The sequence below is a fragment of the Lucilia cuprina genome, chromosome 2, assembly GCF_022045245.1.
Source record: "Lucilia cuprina isolate Lc7/37 chromosome 2, ASM2204524v1, whole genome shotgun sequence".
Taxonomy (NCBI): Eukaryota; Metazoa; Arthropoda; class Insecta; order Diptera; family Calliphoridae; genus Lucilia; species Lucilia cuprina.
This window is the reverse complement of record NC_060950.1, coordinates 29,373,162-29,390,672: the sequence shown is the minus strand read 5'-3', so window position 1 is coordinate 29,390,672 and position 17,511 is coordinate 29,373,162. Positions and strand designations below refer to the sequence as shown.

Genomic DNA, 17,511 nt, shown 5'->3' with positions numbered 1-17,511 from the left:
GCAAACATACTTTTAAAGGATTCATTTTCTCATTATAAAACTGCTGGGTTCTTCTTGCTCGTAACAGTATGTGATTTTGTTTGTGTCTGAATTGAGTTCAAGCTAATGGTAGAATGATTTCTATAACCTCATAACAAGACAGAACGTAATCAGTTACCGTATGGGTGGGAAAAGTTCATCCTTAAAATTTTTCTTTATATCTTGCTGTAGAGTCTGTGAGTAGTAATATCAATTTGCAAAATGCAGAGAAATGGAAAAAATTCCATACAGAATTTATGATGTGCCTCATATGGCGCCCAACAAGCCGCGACAAAAGAGCGAAGGACCACCAGGCAAACAAACAAAAATAACACAAACTTCTAAACAGGCTTTTACATCAACAATATATAAACAAAGATGACATGACTGTTATTTGCTGTTGCTTCTGCTTATGACGGTGAAGCAACCGTTTTGTCTACATTTTTATATAGTTTTTTTTTCTCTCCAATTTTGTTCATCATTGTGTTAGTACTTTAGCAAGTGTGCCTGGTTTTTATAGCATTGGAATATAACACACACTGCAAACATACATTCTTACATACATACATAGCCATGTTGATGATGATGACAACATTGAAAATATATCACGTCCTATATGGCCGTCATATGGTATATTTCACACTGATACGAGTTAAAAAAGGAACAAAAGCGTAACTAAAAACAATAACAGGCCAACTAAACCGAACAAAGGACTTTTATTTAAAAACGTGTCAGTCTAAAGAAAACAATTGGTTGAAACGAATTGTATTTACTATAGAAATGTTTTTCTAAAGTAAATAGACAATTTTAAATGTTGGCTAGTAAAAAAAGGTAAAACTTAGATTTTTGGGAAAAATCAAAACTTATAATTTGCTCTAAACCTTATGTGCGTGACTAAAATAAATTTGGGATAAATTATTAACTAAAACATGAGAACAAGTTTTAATCGACATATGACAAACTACACCAGCTATGAAAGTATTTAATGTAATCATTTACTCATAATACTTTTACATTTTAGTGATATTTCCGCTAAAAGTTCAAATTTGTTTGAACTTTCTTTGTGATTGTTTAAAAAAGTTTCCATGAAATTTGTGAAACTATCGAAATCGATCAGGTCTCGATACATTGACAAGTAAACATATGTAATATATTGTGGTTATGATGAAGACTCCTCTTCCGGTGTTTGTTTCATATTTGGACCCACGTGAATTTAGCAATTAATTGTAATCTGTATTTGTCGTGGCACCGGAAGCAAGATATTAGAGTAAAGTGATTTTTTTCACAAACGCGATCTGAATGATTTCTTCTTTGACATGGAGGGAAAAGGATTTATGAGTGGTAGACAAAAATTTGCTTATAAAGGATTTTGAGCTTAATGCATTGCGGAAAAACTAAAAATTACTTTTAGTTAGTTAGTAAGTTAGTTAGTTAGTTAGTTAGTTAGTTAGTTAGTTAGTTAGTTAATTAGTTAGTTAGTTAATTAGTTAGTTAATTAGTTAGTTAGTTAGTTAGTTAGTTAGTTAGTTAGTTAATTAATTAGTTAGTTAGTTAGTTAGTTAGTTAGTTAGTTAGTTATTGGTCTCGTAGTAGGCCCAAAGAATTGCTTACAGTTTTTTTACATTTCCCCATATGAGTTGCAAATGTCGAGAATCCTTACTGTTGTTCCGATAAAAGTGTAGCTACAAATATGTTTGTATATATGTAGCAAAAAACTAAACACTCCACATGTTGCAAGTTACATGGCTGGTTGGTTGTTTTGTTTCATTTTAAAACAATAAAGTCTAAGGGATTCACTTGTGAGTGAGTGTGTCTTTGTCTGCGAATTTATGTCTCTGAGTGTATTACAACTGTTTTCGTTGTTGTTGTTGTTGTGTTTTGATATTGTAACAGTAGTTGTTTATTTATCCTTTAATTTTTCACTGGGGATTTGTTTTAGTCTTTCATACTATATACCCAAACACAAAAACGAGACAACAACTACAATAACAAGTAATAGTTTGTTTGTTAGATGACTATTTGGAAACACATACATTTATTAAAAATCGGACACTGATATAAACACACACCAATACACATGGGTGCTTACACAACTACATATATACATTAATTCATTATAAATACAATATGATTGTTTTGTATCTTACATTTGAAACATACATACATTCATTCAATCTCACTGTCTATTTGGTTAACTTTAACACATACTTTTGAAATAGCATACAAGGACATATACATTTGTACATGTACAAATTGAAAAACACGCATAAATACTAATCAGAGTTTTAGTGATTTGTTTGGACTCTAAGTAGTTGTAGTTCGACCGTCTGAATGAGTGACTGGGTCAGTGATGTGTTAACTTGACCATAGAATTGTAATAAATGAAATTATGATCAAAAAGTTAATACTTTTTTGAATCTGAAAACTTTTGCTCATAAATTGTTATTTAGTTTCATTTTTATATTTTTAACGTATTTATTTCTATTTATTTATGTGGGTTATTATATTAGTTTTGTGTTTTTAATTTATATTTATGGCAAATTGTGTTGTTAAAGATTTGTAATAAAATTTAAGTGATTAAGAGTTGGCATATAACGGAGTTTATGTGAAAGCAATCTATTAATGATGATTGAGAAGGAGAAATATTTGTGTTTAGTGGCCAGCAGCAGTCCAACGAAATATAAATTGAAATAATAGTACCTAGTAGGTAAAGCCACAATAGAAGAAGGCGTTCATTTTTAAGTAGACATTTTTAAGAGAACATCGTTTGGCAGAGTAAAACATTTATTAATATATCTATCTTGTGACAGATATGTAAAATAAACTTACCGTTCTGCATCCCGTATTGTTTTCGCTTTTTATAAATATGTGCTACTTTTATGCTGATTGATATCAAAATAAAGTTTTAATTTCTCTTTAGAAAAAACAAACAAAAGTCCACTTCAACTAAAAACCTCAAACATTAGCAATAACAAGTCTATAAAAAGTGAATTGATAAAGCACTTAAAAAAATTATTAAAAATAAAATAAAAACAAATATGTACTAAAAGGAACTTTTAAACATTCACATAATTGTAGCATTTTACAAAAAAAATTTAAAGTGTTTTGAAAAATAAAATAATATAAAATAAAAAATAAGTACATATGTATATAAAATTGAAAATATAATCTATATATAAAATTATACTTTGTTTGTTAGTAGTTAGATTGTTTTTTTGTTTTCTGCAGCAATAAAGTTGTTCAAATAAACTTCAAATACTGCAACAACATTAAACCATTAAAATAGTTCTTGCCAATGTATACTGTCCAGCTAGCTCTATTTGTTGGTTAAAAATACTTAAACATAAGGACTTTGATAGTGTGCCAAGTACACAAAACAAATTCTAGGAAAAAAGTGAAATTAAAAAAAAAACTATCAAATGAAAATGGATAAGAACTAGAAAAGTACAAATAGAACAGTATAAAACAAAACTGAATTTGTTGTAAAACGACAATTAGAAGTCAACCACAATAATTGCTAGAAAAAAATATGTACATAATACAGAGCAAAAAAAACCAAAACAATTGTAACAACTACAATTGCAATACACTTCAACTACAATGTATTGGTTATTGGCAATACCACTCACTACCAATGAGCTCTGGCAGCAACATCAGTGGTCAAGGAACAAATATGGTTAGTGATACAAACAAAAGGAATATATGGATGTGTGTGTGTGTGAGTTTGTTTAAAAACATCACTTGCACAATTACAGAGAAGAGCAATTTAATTTTATGATAGCATTGTTAACGAAGTGTTCTTTAGATGTCTTTTAAATGGGATCTGGTATTACTGGCTTGGATACTGTGATATCGGCCATAAAAATGTCGAAAAACTGGCTACTGAATAAACATATTCAATAGCCACATGCTCAGAGTCACTTTCTGAATATATTTAACTTACTGTAGCTGTCTGTCTGCCCGTCCATATAAACCTTGTACTCACGCTATAGGTCGAAATTTGTAGGATAGCTTGATGAAATTTGACCCAAGCCTAAAACTTAGTTTTATATAAGCCTCCGCAAAGTAAGGTTTCTATCACGGTGGATCGGTGGTGCTAGTTTTGATTCCCACCTGGTTAAGAAGCTCGTAACAGTACTTTTTCATCAAATTATTAAAATATTTTGCAATTAAGGTAAAAAACGTTTGAAATACTTTTATTAAAAAATAATTCACATTTTTAACATACTCACCTGTTAAAGGTCTCTTTTGATCGGCCATGCCCGATTAAACATTCTTACCGATTTTTCTATATTCAGAAAAGATGTAGATTTTTAATCGCTGGTAGGGAACTGAAGCCCTTTTATTTTTTTGTTTTCGTATAAGTATTTGAAACGTTTAAAAGATATACTACAGTGTACTTAAAAAGTGGCCCACAGTTCACACTGTACAGATATCAATGAAGAAACTCTAGGACTTGTTCTTCCTTGCAACAGACCTATTCACCCATACAACTAAACAATATTTATTATCTCCAGGGTTGATAATCTACATCACTTCATATTGGACAGGACAGATGTCATTTGAATTCGAAAATTCACTTTGCTCGGCAAAAATACAATTTTATTTTATTAAATTCATATGGGAGGGGCCAAACCCTCATTAAAAGACTGCCTTATATTTTTTTATGTTTACATGAACGTCGATGTTCTTTATGTAACATTTGAAGATGCTAGTTTATTTAGATTCTCACATATTCAAACTTTTGTATTTGATTCATATGGGGTTAGATGGACACCTTCACTCTCTGATGAAAATCCGTTTTTCCCAAAATACTTATATGAATATGAAGTCCTTCGTGTAAAATTTTAAGAATCCTAGGGTTATATTTTCGGAGATAAACTTATTTAATATTTTCCTTATATGGAAGGTACCACGCTCACTATAGCCATTCCGCCCATTTTGTTCAAAAATATTATTATGCATAATTTCAAGACTCTAGTTTTAACAGTTTCTGAGGGCACGACGTTATATATGTAGAATTTAAAAGTGTTATTAGTGCTTGTGAATTATGACCTTCAAGCCATTTTCTAAAAGGAATCTGTATGGGGTCTAGGGTCAAATGAGCCCGATCATTACAAAAATCGGTAATGTCATTCTATAAAACTAAGTTTTGCAGATTTTTGTTGACATAACTTAACTTAATTGTGAGCCCAAAGGCCCTATGCGGGGGGACGGTTGTATGGGGGCCAAGTAATGGACCGATTTTATTTATTTTCAATAGGCTTTGTTCCAAAGTAATTTGCGACACTTAAGGATGGTAGGAATTTATAATAACTCCTACAATATTTAATTTTTGTGTTTTTAAAGGCATGTTTCCGCATGTCATCATTAAGAAATTCTGGATGAAAATTGGTGAGTTTTACGACTTTTTGAATTTCATATTCGGAATCAGAACACAAAATTACACTGAGATTGATTAAAATTATTTAAAATAGTTTTTTCATCATTGGCTTGTATAATATTTCGGGTTTGGTCTTCGTGGTTATACATTAAAAAATATATTGAGTATTCCTTTGACATAATCTAAAATCTGGGTGAATAGATGTCTGGTTTATCTCTCATAATTGCAGGAGTTTTTCGTAAAAAATATAAGTGACGATTTTAGTCATTTACAAATCAACAATTGACCAATTATAGGGTATTAAATAATAATTTCCGCTTGGTGAGAGTTTATTGTAAGACTTGTTTGTTTTTTCTTATTGTACTCAAACTATCTGGAACTAAAAACTAAGTATGAATACACGCATGTATATAAAATAAACTTAAAAATCTTCTATATTGTTGGTCTTGAAACTTATTTAATGGGAAGACTTTTTCTAACTTGAAATAAAAGTTTTTCCCCCCCTTACTGATATGTAGTTCTGCTTAATATGAATGGGTGAGTTCATTTATAGTCATGTCCCAACAAACATTTTAAAGGATAACATATTTGTAGATAGTAATAGCAGGAAATACATAAACCCCCATTATTTTAATGTGTTATATTTTATCATAAGGTTAAATTGAGAGTTTTTACATAAAAATTATTTTAACAGGGAGAATAACTACCTGTAAAACGATATCTGGGGTGCAATTAACGGGCCTTAGAAATATTACTTATGGATGTCACGTTAAAGAAAATATGAGAGAAGTTTCGACAGAATGTTAACAAATCTTTCAAATTGAAGATATTACAAAGTAATTGAAATGAAACATCTTGATGTCTGCCGCATTAGAAAACGTTTGTTGTGTTATCTGAATATATCGTGAAAGTATAAAAGTATGGATTTTTTTGTATAAGTGTTAGACACTTGTTTACAAAATACTTTAGAAAATTACTCACTATGCAGCATGTTAATGGTAGAACTACAAGTACGAGTAAAAAGTACTTGTTGTATGGAAAATAACTTTATGCCAAACAAACATGCAATTCGATTACAAACACTTTAAAAATGGAGTGGGAGTTACAACAAGAGTTTGCTCGTTTACTCCTAGTTGTATGTAAAAGTGTAGTGTTGTGAAAAAAAGATAAATAGTTTCAAGGGTTTGGTCAATTTGTAAAAAAGTATCTCATAACAATGTCAGTTTTCTTTCTTTATTATGGTGGATTAGATATTTAAGGTAATGGGTTAGTTTTTAGTTTTCAATGAAACTATTTTTTTTTTTTCTAAAAAAATAGTTTTATGTATGTATTTGTTTTGTTATAAAAATCATGCGGGTTGTTTCTTTTACTTGGCTTTAATTTTATTTTACATATTTTCTATGATTGCGACAAAAACTTTATTGGAGACATATTAAATTATATGCTTGAACGATTTATTTGTATTTTGTTTTAAAACTTTTAATTGCTTCAATGAACCATGAATATTGGTTTTGATCATTTCGTTTGTTTTATGTTTTTTTTTCTCCTTTTAAGTACAATTGCAAAGGTCATTAAATTTGATTTCTTTTTAGGTTTATGTGAATTTTAAAATGTTTGTAATTGTAGTTGGTTGCTGTAAAAGTGTTTTAATTGCAGTTAAGAAATTTTGGTTTACATAAGTTAAGAATATATTAAAAAATGTTTAATAGCTTATAAAAAGATTTGAAATTTGTATAGAAACTAATCTTTGAAAAATTATTTCCAAATTATTAACTGAATATGCAATTAAGGCACGTTTTATATTTTGTGTTAAGAAAATGCCATTTGCATTTCAATTCGAAAGAACACGTTATACTTTAAAGTTATTTACTAAGAAAATATATTTTAAACAAAACAAATTTGTTTTTATTTTTTTAATATAGAAAATGTTCCATTTTTATTCCGCTGAAAATATATAAAGTTCCTCCCACTAAAGAAAACCACATGCAATAAAAATCTATGGTTTTCTGTTAACACATACATGTACAAATGCATAATCATTAATGTGGCCCCTTTATATATTAAAAAAACTGTCATAACTCGGATTTAAAAAAAAACTCCTAAGGACTTTAACCAATAAAAGTAATGGGCAAAGTCGTAATGGACTCATAGGGATAAAGACCGAAGTCAACTGCAGGGGCTTACTCAACAAAATCGGAAATCTATCTGTTTCCAACTAATTTCAGCAAATCATATCAATATTAGGCGCTTCAAATATGACTCAATGAAGTTTACTCTTCCTGTAGACGGACACTTTGGACAAATAGAGCAGCATAATACTAGTTCAGTGTACAAGTTTACTAAGCGTTAGCAGTTTTTGAGCACTATTTCAAGCATAAATTTGGAAAAACTGCTAGACTTTTATGAGATAGAAATTCATATATTCATGTTCAGTTCTTACCTTTATGTAAATTAGCCAAAGCTGATAACAGGATACGTCCTCAGTATATAGTGGATGTACTGGTACAAATGTACCTGACCTATAAAGAAATTGTCTTTAATTCTTATCAGGGTCCAATATATCATAACTTGACAAGAAAATGTGATTTATTACACATCCGACTTTTTTCAGCCAAGGACATTTCAACAAAAGACATTGCTTTGTGCTTTCTAATATGATCGAAGAATGGGCAAAAGAAAAATGGTCATAGATATTAATTTTAAGAGACCCACATATGTATGACTTTCTTTTAACCAAACCCAACCTAAGAAACAGTTTTGAAAACTGATATACATATTGCTTTGTTCTATCGAACATGATCGAAAAATGGGCGATAGAGAAATCGATATAGATATACATTTTAAACGGCTTCACATAACCTAACCAAGAGATTTATTTTAATTTTTTTTTTTTTTTCACAGATATCCCCACTATATATCGCGTGTATTCCTAAAAGTATGTGTGAATAATTTAGTTCATTTTGCTTATATTCATATTATATATTTTAAAATGATGTTGCTGCTGTTAAATTTTTGTTGGCATACAAATATAAGATATGCAAAAAAGGCAAAAACCTACAAACATATACATACATATGTATGTAGAAAATTGCATATGTATACATATTTTTCTATAAATACAAAAAGCTTCAACAGCAGTCATGCATTATTCTAAACAAACACTCCCTCTATTTTGAAACGTTACATATAAAATACACAATTACTAAACACACACAAACACATATACATATGTATTTATTATATATACACACACTTTCATATTCACACACAAATTATTTAGATTAAATAGAGTAAAAAGAATTTTCTCCATAAAGTGGTTAACCTATGATTTGCTGGTTTATTATGCAGCATATTTTAGGTTAATAGACTAGCTTGTTTAAAATATATATATATATATTTTTTGCATTTTTTGTTGAGATTATTTCTTTTTGCGTTTTTTAGTTTATTTAGCCGAAAATATTGGCAATATTTTATAAAATTAGTGAAAGAGTTAAATTAAAATATTCATGAAATAGAAACAAAAAATCTGTATTTGGCAAGTGAGATTTTGAGAGATTTTTTATTTTTTTGAATAATTGTTGGCAATTAAAATGGGATTTTAGAAATTTTTAGTTTAAGCTTTAATTAGAGAATTTTTAGCCAAACACTGCTATATGATACTTTGGATACATTAATATAATAATTAAAAAAAAAAATAAGAAAAATTTTGTTAAATATAAATTTTATTGATTTAAAATTTGTATTCAATTAAAAACGTCAATAATTTATTTATCTTAAAAAATGTATTAAGTAGCCTTCCACATATTTAACGTTGCTACTAACAACACATTTTACACAACCATCAAATTAAGTGTATTTTTATGCTTTCAATAAGTGGCCATCAAATCACGAAAACCAACAAAATTTTAAGTGAAAAACATTAGCTTATCAATACGATAAAAGCTTGTTAAACAGCAACATTTTCATTTCAAAAATTACTTTTTTATAGCGAAAAATTACAATTTAGACATAAAAATTATACGATAACTGTTCTAGAAGCATGAAAAAATTCCAAATTCTTTGGAATAAATAAATATATATAGTAGAAGCAAAAAAAAAAAAATATATATATATACTTACAGTTGGCCACATCTAAATAATTAAGTTTCAAATACTTATTTATATGATGTAGTCAGTCAATTTTATAGCAATAATAAACATTTTACAACTTGTCTATTTACTTTTTGCCACTTTAGATATAATGTTAACAAAAAAATAAACATTAAATAATAAATAAAATCAAAATGTTTAGGGCGCCTAAAAGTATGTACATATAAAATAAACATACATAATATTAATAAATTTAACTTACCTTTATTAATGTTTCAACAAAATATCAGCAACTAAAAGATAAAGCAAAAGAAAAGAAGACAAATTTCATAAATATTTAAATATGATATATAATAAAAAGAAATATCTAATATAAAATGTTGTAGTAATAATAATGAAATATGTACCACTAATATTTTATTTATGCATATGAAAACATACTCGTTTATAACTTAGTATCGTCATTTATTTGATGACTGTTTCGTTTTATTAATATTTTAGTTAGAGAATCTCATTTTTGTTATACCCTTAAACAAATCGCTAACATTCCTATCGCTCATTTACTAAAAGACCGCCATAAATGAAAAAAAAAACTTCAATAAATTTATTATGAATTTTATTTATTGTTTCAAAAATATTTAAATATAAAGTAGGTGTTAACATATTCCTCATCTAATTAAAAAACTAAATTTATACATAATTATAATGTAAAGCTATATATTCGGCCATGCCGAATCTTCTATAGCCACAATAAAATTTTGTACCGTAAAATTAAATTTCTCAGGTCTTCTTATTTATTTAATACAAACTAAATTTTACTATTCGCAATTAAAATAGACATAAGAGTGATTTTCGAAATAAGGCCTTCAGAAATATTTTTGTTGCTATAAAACTTGTTTATGATAAATTTCACCTCTACACTGCTACTATTAAGACAGTTACAAGCATTACAGTCATTTTCTGATCACTTATTAACCGATCTTCACAAGATTTAGTAGAACAAATTTTGGCTGGTAATAAACTTAGTTACCTTGAATTTTTTCGCTGTACTCGCAACTGAACTAGAACTGAACTAGAAATGAACTAGAACTGAACTAGAACTGAACTAGAACTGAACTAGAACTGAACCAGAACTGAACTAGAACTGAACTAGAACTGAACTAGAACTGAACTAGAACTGAACTAGAACTGAACTAGAACTGAACTAGAACTGAACCAGAACTGAACTAGAACTGAACTAGAACTAAACTAGAACTGAACTAGAACTTTTATAACTATAAATTTTATATTTAAATATTTTGCATAGAGCTATTTTAGAAAAATCGTCTATAGAGAAATACATACATCTACTATTTAGAACTAAAAGTAATATATTATATATAAACTTTAGATTCAGATTGTTGAGGGAACTTTTGGTAAAAAAAGTAACAACATAATATTTAACAATGTATATCAAATAATAGAAATACATACATAAATTGTAGTAGGTCAAGTAACTTTTCATGCCTAGGAAATTAACAGGGTGATAAGTATTCTTTTTTAAAAATGATTACCAAAGTTTTCTATGAAATAAATAGCTGCAACTATTTCACTAGTCACCAATTACTTTTTTTAATTTAATTAAAAATATTCGTATTTTCAACCCTGTATTCCGTTCAGATACATGTAATAGTTTCGACTATTTTTTCTCAAACTATTGTTGTAGATTGTGCTGTGATAAGATGTCTTGTGGTTATTTCCAGAAGAATACTTATGGAGGTAAATAATGTGCCAGTGTATGTAAACGAAACATATTAAATTTATATGTTTTTGTACTGTTATATAAAGCTTTAATTTTCTTATTTAATAACATTGTACAATGGGGTAGGCTACATTAAAACTTAAAAAACTTAGAATATAATGCACTTCCATATAACATCCCAGCAAAATATTTTAAAATTTCGGTTATGAGTATTTTGGGTAATGTAGTTATTTTATATATTACTTGGTAATAATAGGTAGTTTTAAATAACATTAATTTTTTATAATATAATATAAAGTCAATTCTTTATAGCGTATGCCTAATAAAGAATCAGTTTGTGGTTTTAATCTTAGATGATATCAAAAGTTGTTTTGCATTTAAAAATAGTATATCCACGCAAAACTAGGTAATGAATTTTAAGTGTAATACATATCGGCAAGTGAAGACTTTTCTGAAATTGTTTGTAAAATAGTTTTGATTACACCTCAATATTTTTAACTCTACCCTATTGTGCTTTGAATTTTACATGTCAGTCTATACATACGAAATAATACTACTACCAAGTAAAAATATATTTTTACACAGACATATGTATATATAGACTTTATATGCTTTATTTCCTTTTGTGTATGATATACGAGTATACTTAATCTGATATTTATCATTAAGATGATTATTTTTATAAGAGAATGTAAAATCAGTTGATGTTTATTTACCGTAAAGAAGGGAAAATTAATAAAATGTAAATAATAATATACAACGAGTAGAGATGTAAACAACTTGAAGGACATTTGGCCTTAAGTAGCTCAATAGGGACATAAATGTACAAAATCAATAAAATAAATACAAGAATATGTAAATATGTATATCATATAGTAGTGCAAAAAGAATTACGAATAAAGGACTTTTTAAATTTTTGTTTACATTTAGTTGTTTTATTAAATTGAGTGTTATTTTATTCATTGATAAATTTGATGGGAAGATACAATAAAATTAGTTTATTTATTTAAAGAAAAAGCATAAAACTTCTGTTATCAGTTAAAATACACAATTCTTATTACAGGAGCAATTGAACTTCAAAAGATTATAACGACCTAAGTTCTATTTTCTTGTTTAAATTTCAGAAATTGTGTTATATCCCAGCAAAATCTTTGCTTACAATGATTACCATTAAGTACTTCATTAATGACTTACTTTGTAGGTAAAGTTTAAAAAAATCAAAATAAAGAAACAAACAAAAATAAAACAGTTACTTTTTCTGTTTTTTTTTCCTTTTTTATGAACACGATATCAATTGTCTATTTTTAGACAAACAAAAAATAAAATAGAATTTGCGTGTGAAAACTATTATTTGACCACAATAAAACAACAAAGCAGTGGTGTAGTAAGATCAGCATTCAACTGGTAGACGGAAGGTACTGAGTTCAACCACAGTCTGTGTCGTCTTTTTATTTTTATTTTTTCATAAATATTTTATAAATAACTCTACAAAAAACAACAAACATCTCAAACAAAAATAAGTACTTTTTCTAGTAGAATTGTAAGTACTTTACTCGATGAGTTCTAGTGATTTTTCTAGTGAATTTGTAAGCAAATATTTTGTTGGGATATACATATGTATATAAAATTAACTAAAGCTAGATTTACACTAGCACACCCAATAGTTCAGTTCTAGTTCAGATCTAGTTCAGTTCTAGTTCAGTTCTAGTTCAGTTCTAGTTCAGTTCTAGTTCAGTTCTAGTTCAGTTCTAGTTCAGTTCTAGTTCAGTTCTAGTTCAGTTCTAGTTCAGTTCTAGTTCAGTTCTAGTTCAGTTCTAGTTCAGTTCTAGTTCAGTTCTAGTTCAGTTCTTCTTTATTTTTTTAAATTTTTTTGTTACACATTTTACATTACATTGTTTTGTTAAAACAAGAGGATCCGATATTATGTATTATTACAACTGAGAAAAATAATTATTTATATCCATAAAAGACGTATCGATAAAATATTTGTAGCGAAATATTCAGTGAAATATCTACCAACCTAATTTATTTGTACGTATACTAATGTATATGCAAGTACAAGTTTGAGTTAAAAGAAGAAAATAACAAATTGTATTATTGTTAGTATGCAATCATATGCTTGTATGCTTTTGAAATGTTTGTACTACAAAATGCATTTGTATATTTTTCAAATATTTGTATTGTATTTTATCACACACTTCCTCCCACATGCTTATCTACCTGTACAAAAAATTTTTTTCGTATAAATTTCCATAACAACATAGCACACTGTGTTACCTAAAATAAACACACAAATAAGCCAACTGCCAACAAAATAACCGCAGACAAATACCATTGTAACATTTGCATAAAGTCTTATGGTTATATTCAGCAAAAAGCTGTTGCCACTACAGCGCTCATGTACACACAAATGTATTTACATACTTATACATTTTCGTCTACAAACAGAATTTTGTTAAATTTTTGATGTTGAATTTGGTAATATACATATATATTTTTTCTATGCAAACTAAAATTTCGCTTTTACTATTGTTACTGGTGATGCAGTTGTCCATGCCCCCATAGCTTTAAATTCTATTTTTCCCTTTACGTCGGACAATTTTTGGATATTTTAATAAAAATACAGTTTTAACTTGTTCCTTTATATAGCAAAAAGTAACAAATTTTGTAACATGTATTTATGTTTCTTTCAGTCACTAAAAAATATATGCATTTGATATTGTTGTGCTTTTAGTAAAGAAGAAAAAATTAAATTAACAATTTTTCATTGTTGTTTAGTATGCAGAATATTGCTTGTCATGGTAATTTTACGCATAGTTTAGCAAATAGAAATCTTTCTTACTTTTATGTACTTTCCATGTAAAATTGTTATAAATTGCATTTGGTAAAGATATTGAATGTAATCAATTAATTTTAAACAAAAACTAGCCCTTAAGTTCAAATCATCTGGAATTTCTTAATTGCCTTCAATAAATTTAAAAGAAATCACTCTAGTTCTTTTAGATATAGCACACTTTTTGGGTTTATTCTACGTCTCATTTTGCGTATACTTAATTTTTAATTATTTAAAATTATCGTTTATATAAAGTATACGTCATATGCTGTCGTACAACTAATTGTTAATAATAGAAAATGTATAGCATACGTTTGGGCGGAAATAAATGTATTAAATGAATCGTATTAAATGTCTTAACCCATTCGTTCCCACTGTACTCGCTTGGGTACAAAAAAGATCCGGTTTTGTAATGCTAGATTATTCTTATTACTGAGTTTTTTGTAAAATTTTATTTTTGGAATATTACTATAGGATCCAAGGAGTAAATGTACCGAATTATAAAGTCATAAAAACATAACGTCAAATTTTTAATTATTTTTTTGTCAACATATTTTTTTAATTTTTTTTTTTCATTTTGAGTTGAATGAATTAGAATTTTACTGAAAAATAATGTAAACAGATTAGGATTTTGGTAAAAAAATAGTTAAAAATTTGTTTTTAATACTATTTTTATAAGCTTAAATATTGGTGTACGCGCTTAAGTTCAATGGGACTATCCATGCCTATATTTTAATTATCTTTTAAGGATGTTTATGTCCTTTTTGGTAAAAATTTTAGAAGGCTTAGAGGTGTTACTGCTTATCTTTATAATTTTTCTAAATATTGCCATAAAAATAGACAAAAAGGATTTTTTAAATACAGTTAATTACTGGAGGATCTAGCAGACAACATTTTCGTTGAGTGGGTATTGTATGACAGAAGTGCCTGTGAATAATATATCCCATTTGATGAAATTTAATTTATTTGTTTTAGCACAAATATCAATAAAATGTCTAAAAAGTGCAGTCAATACGATAATTCACAGAGAATTTAAATACATTTCATAGTAAATCGAAATTTAAACGAAGATCTGACAGAAAAGTAGTTATTCTGGAACAACGTCATGGAAATGTTACTGCAATGTGTATAAAGATATTAGTGCCTGAAGGTCACGAATCTGGAGAACCGAATGATACTAAGAGTGATTCAAGTAAAATGTTTTTGAAACAAAATGTTGAACTTCGTTTAGGAGAAGAGAATATCAACAATGATAAAGAAAGGAACGAGATAGAAGAAAAACTATGTTCTGAAAATGATGTTTTATAATACGCTTATGAATATTCTTGTGGGAATTCAGATGTATTAAGTTCTATACAAAAGGAAACCTCTTCACACAGTATTGATAACTCGTCTCAGGATGAGATTAATTAAATTCGAACATACTCTTGCAGGTGCTAGTGCTTTTGTAGCATTAGTCGAGGAAGTGTCTGGAAGTTATGATCAAACAATGAAATTCTCATGCAAAACTCCATGGAATGTGAATATTACAGAAGTTTCAAAATCTGTAAATGAAGGTTACACCTGGAAGTTAGCTCCATCATGTAATAAGCAAATCGATGATAAATGGTTTTATAAGATATAGTAGTGCTCGTAACCATGAGCAAAAGCCTCACAAATTGTGCTAAAAAAGGCCGTAAGAGATTAAAAGAAAAATACGGACAATTAAAATGATTGTAAATTTAATTTTTTTGAACACTTTTCCACATAATGTCAATACGGAGTCTGTATTGACATAATGTGGAAAAGTATTAAAATTTGTTTAAAATATAGACCCTAATATTTTAAACAAATTGTGGGAGTGTTGAAATAATTTGTTTATTTCTTGTTTATTATATACTTTGTTCTTAGCATTTCAATTTAATCGAATATCTTTTCTAATTTATGTTATTTAAAAATATTGAAAATAAAAAATGTATGTTCATTCTTGAATTTTGAATCAGAAAGAAAAGGCTGAATTTCATTTATCTCAACATTTATTTTGGTACTTATTTAAAAACAATTTTTTGTTGGTATGAAATTCATACTATGAATACCTTAGTCATTCTAGTATAACGAAAGTTGATTTGGTTCTTAGGATTCGTCCGTAGTGACTTTGGTTGAAATCTAAATGAGGACAGTCGGTTAGGAAGCAGCAGCACTACGATGATGAAAGAGATGGCGATGATGGTTATTTATAAAAATTGTGATGTGTCGCCTCTAGCTTGCCGTGCGATTTTATATATACCCGCCATATATGTCTTAAACCACTTTCAACAAATAATTCATAACGCACATAATAGCAGAAATGTAAAAAGATTTGCATTTTTAATAAAATTATAAATAGCAAAATGATTTTTTCATCTTCTATACTTTATATTTGATAGACTGACGACAAAATAACATAAAAAATTATGAGTTGAAAACATCAACGTTATAAAATGGAAAAAATATAAAACAAACATGCTCACGCGCATATAAAAACACGATTTGAATGGCATTTAATGTGGTTACCTACACAACAGCAAAAAACAGGCAACAAATTGTGGTAAAAGTAGCTCAAAATTGTATGAAGCCAAAAAATACGAGTGACAATGAAAATAAAAAATTATAGCTGAAATAATAAAATTATAAAATAAAATGGTGAAAAATAAACACAAAATTTAAATTGGAATACATGATTTCTTTTGGAGGGATTTTTTTTAATACATACATATATAATATTTATAGCATTAAAATAAATTGATTTACATACATATTGTTGAAAAATTTTGTTAACATTAAATTGCTTGAAACAAGCAGCATGTGTTTTCACACTTTAATAGCTTTAATGTTGTCGATAATTTGTTGTTATTGTTGCAGCAGCTGCTGCTACTTTTTCTATTGTTGCTTAGAATTATATAGAGTTATCAATTTTTTTTTAATGAAACAAAAAAAATATAATAAATAAATAAATAAAATCATAAAATCTAATTTAAAATCACGTTTATGAAATTTATTTTCGATTTATGGCCAATGTCAATTTTGTGTAAAATCGTAAGCATGCCTGTGTATCTATAGTTGTTTTATTTGTTTTTTCATTGACAACACAATCACTATTATGAAGAGTTATTATTTGATTTTCTGTTGTTGCTGCTGTTGCGCCCTCAAGTAGTTGTGCATAAAAATTACTCCAAACGTAAATATATTTCGATACCCTACTCTCTCTATTGAAGTTTTTAACAACCGAAATATTGCTGTATGAATCAGTTAACAACGGTCGCATGTCCGTCTTTCCTCACTTTTGAAGAAGTGCTTGAGTTTAAAATCTTATCACAAATTTGTGAATTTTTGACAATATTTAACAAACTACTAGCCTTCATTTCAACTACGAACCTCAACAACTCAGCAACTCAAAAATACCAATATTATAATAAAAAATCATAACGT

At 27.8% G+C, this 17,511-nt stretch overlaps 1 protein-coding gene across 1 annotated transcript in view; it reads right to left on the bottom strand.

Annotated features, from left to right (window-relative positions):
* The window catches only part of LOC111686678 (putative neural-cadherin 2), a 358,230-nt gene that overhangs the window by 273,953 nt on the left and 66,766 nt on the right, over positions 1–17,511 (bottom strand). Inside the window, exon 3 of the mRNA XM_046946650.1 lies at positions 9,753–9,783. The gene's annotated coding sequence lies outside the window, so the exon portion shown is untranslated. The remainder of the gene's footprint in view (positions 1–9,752; positions 9,784–17,511) is intronic.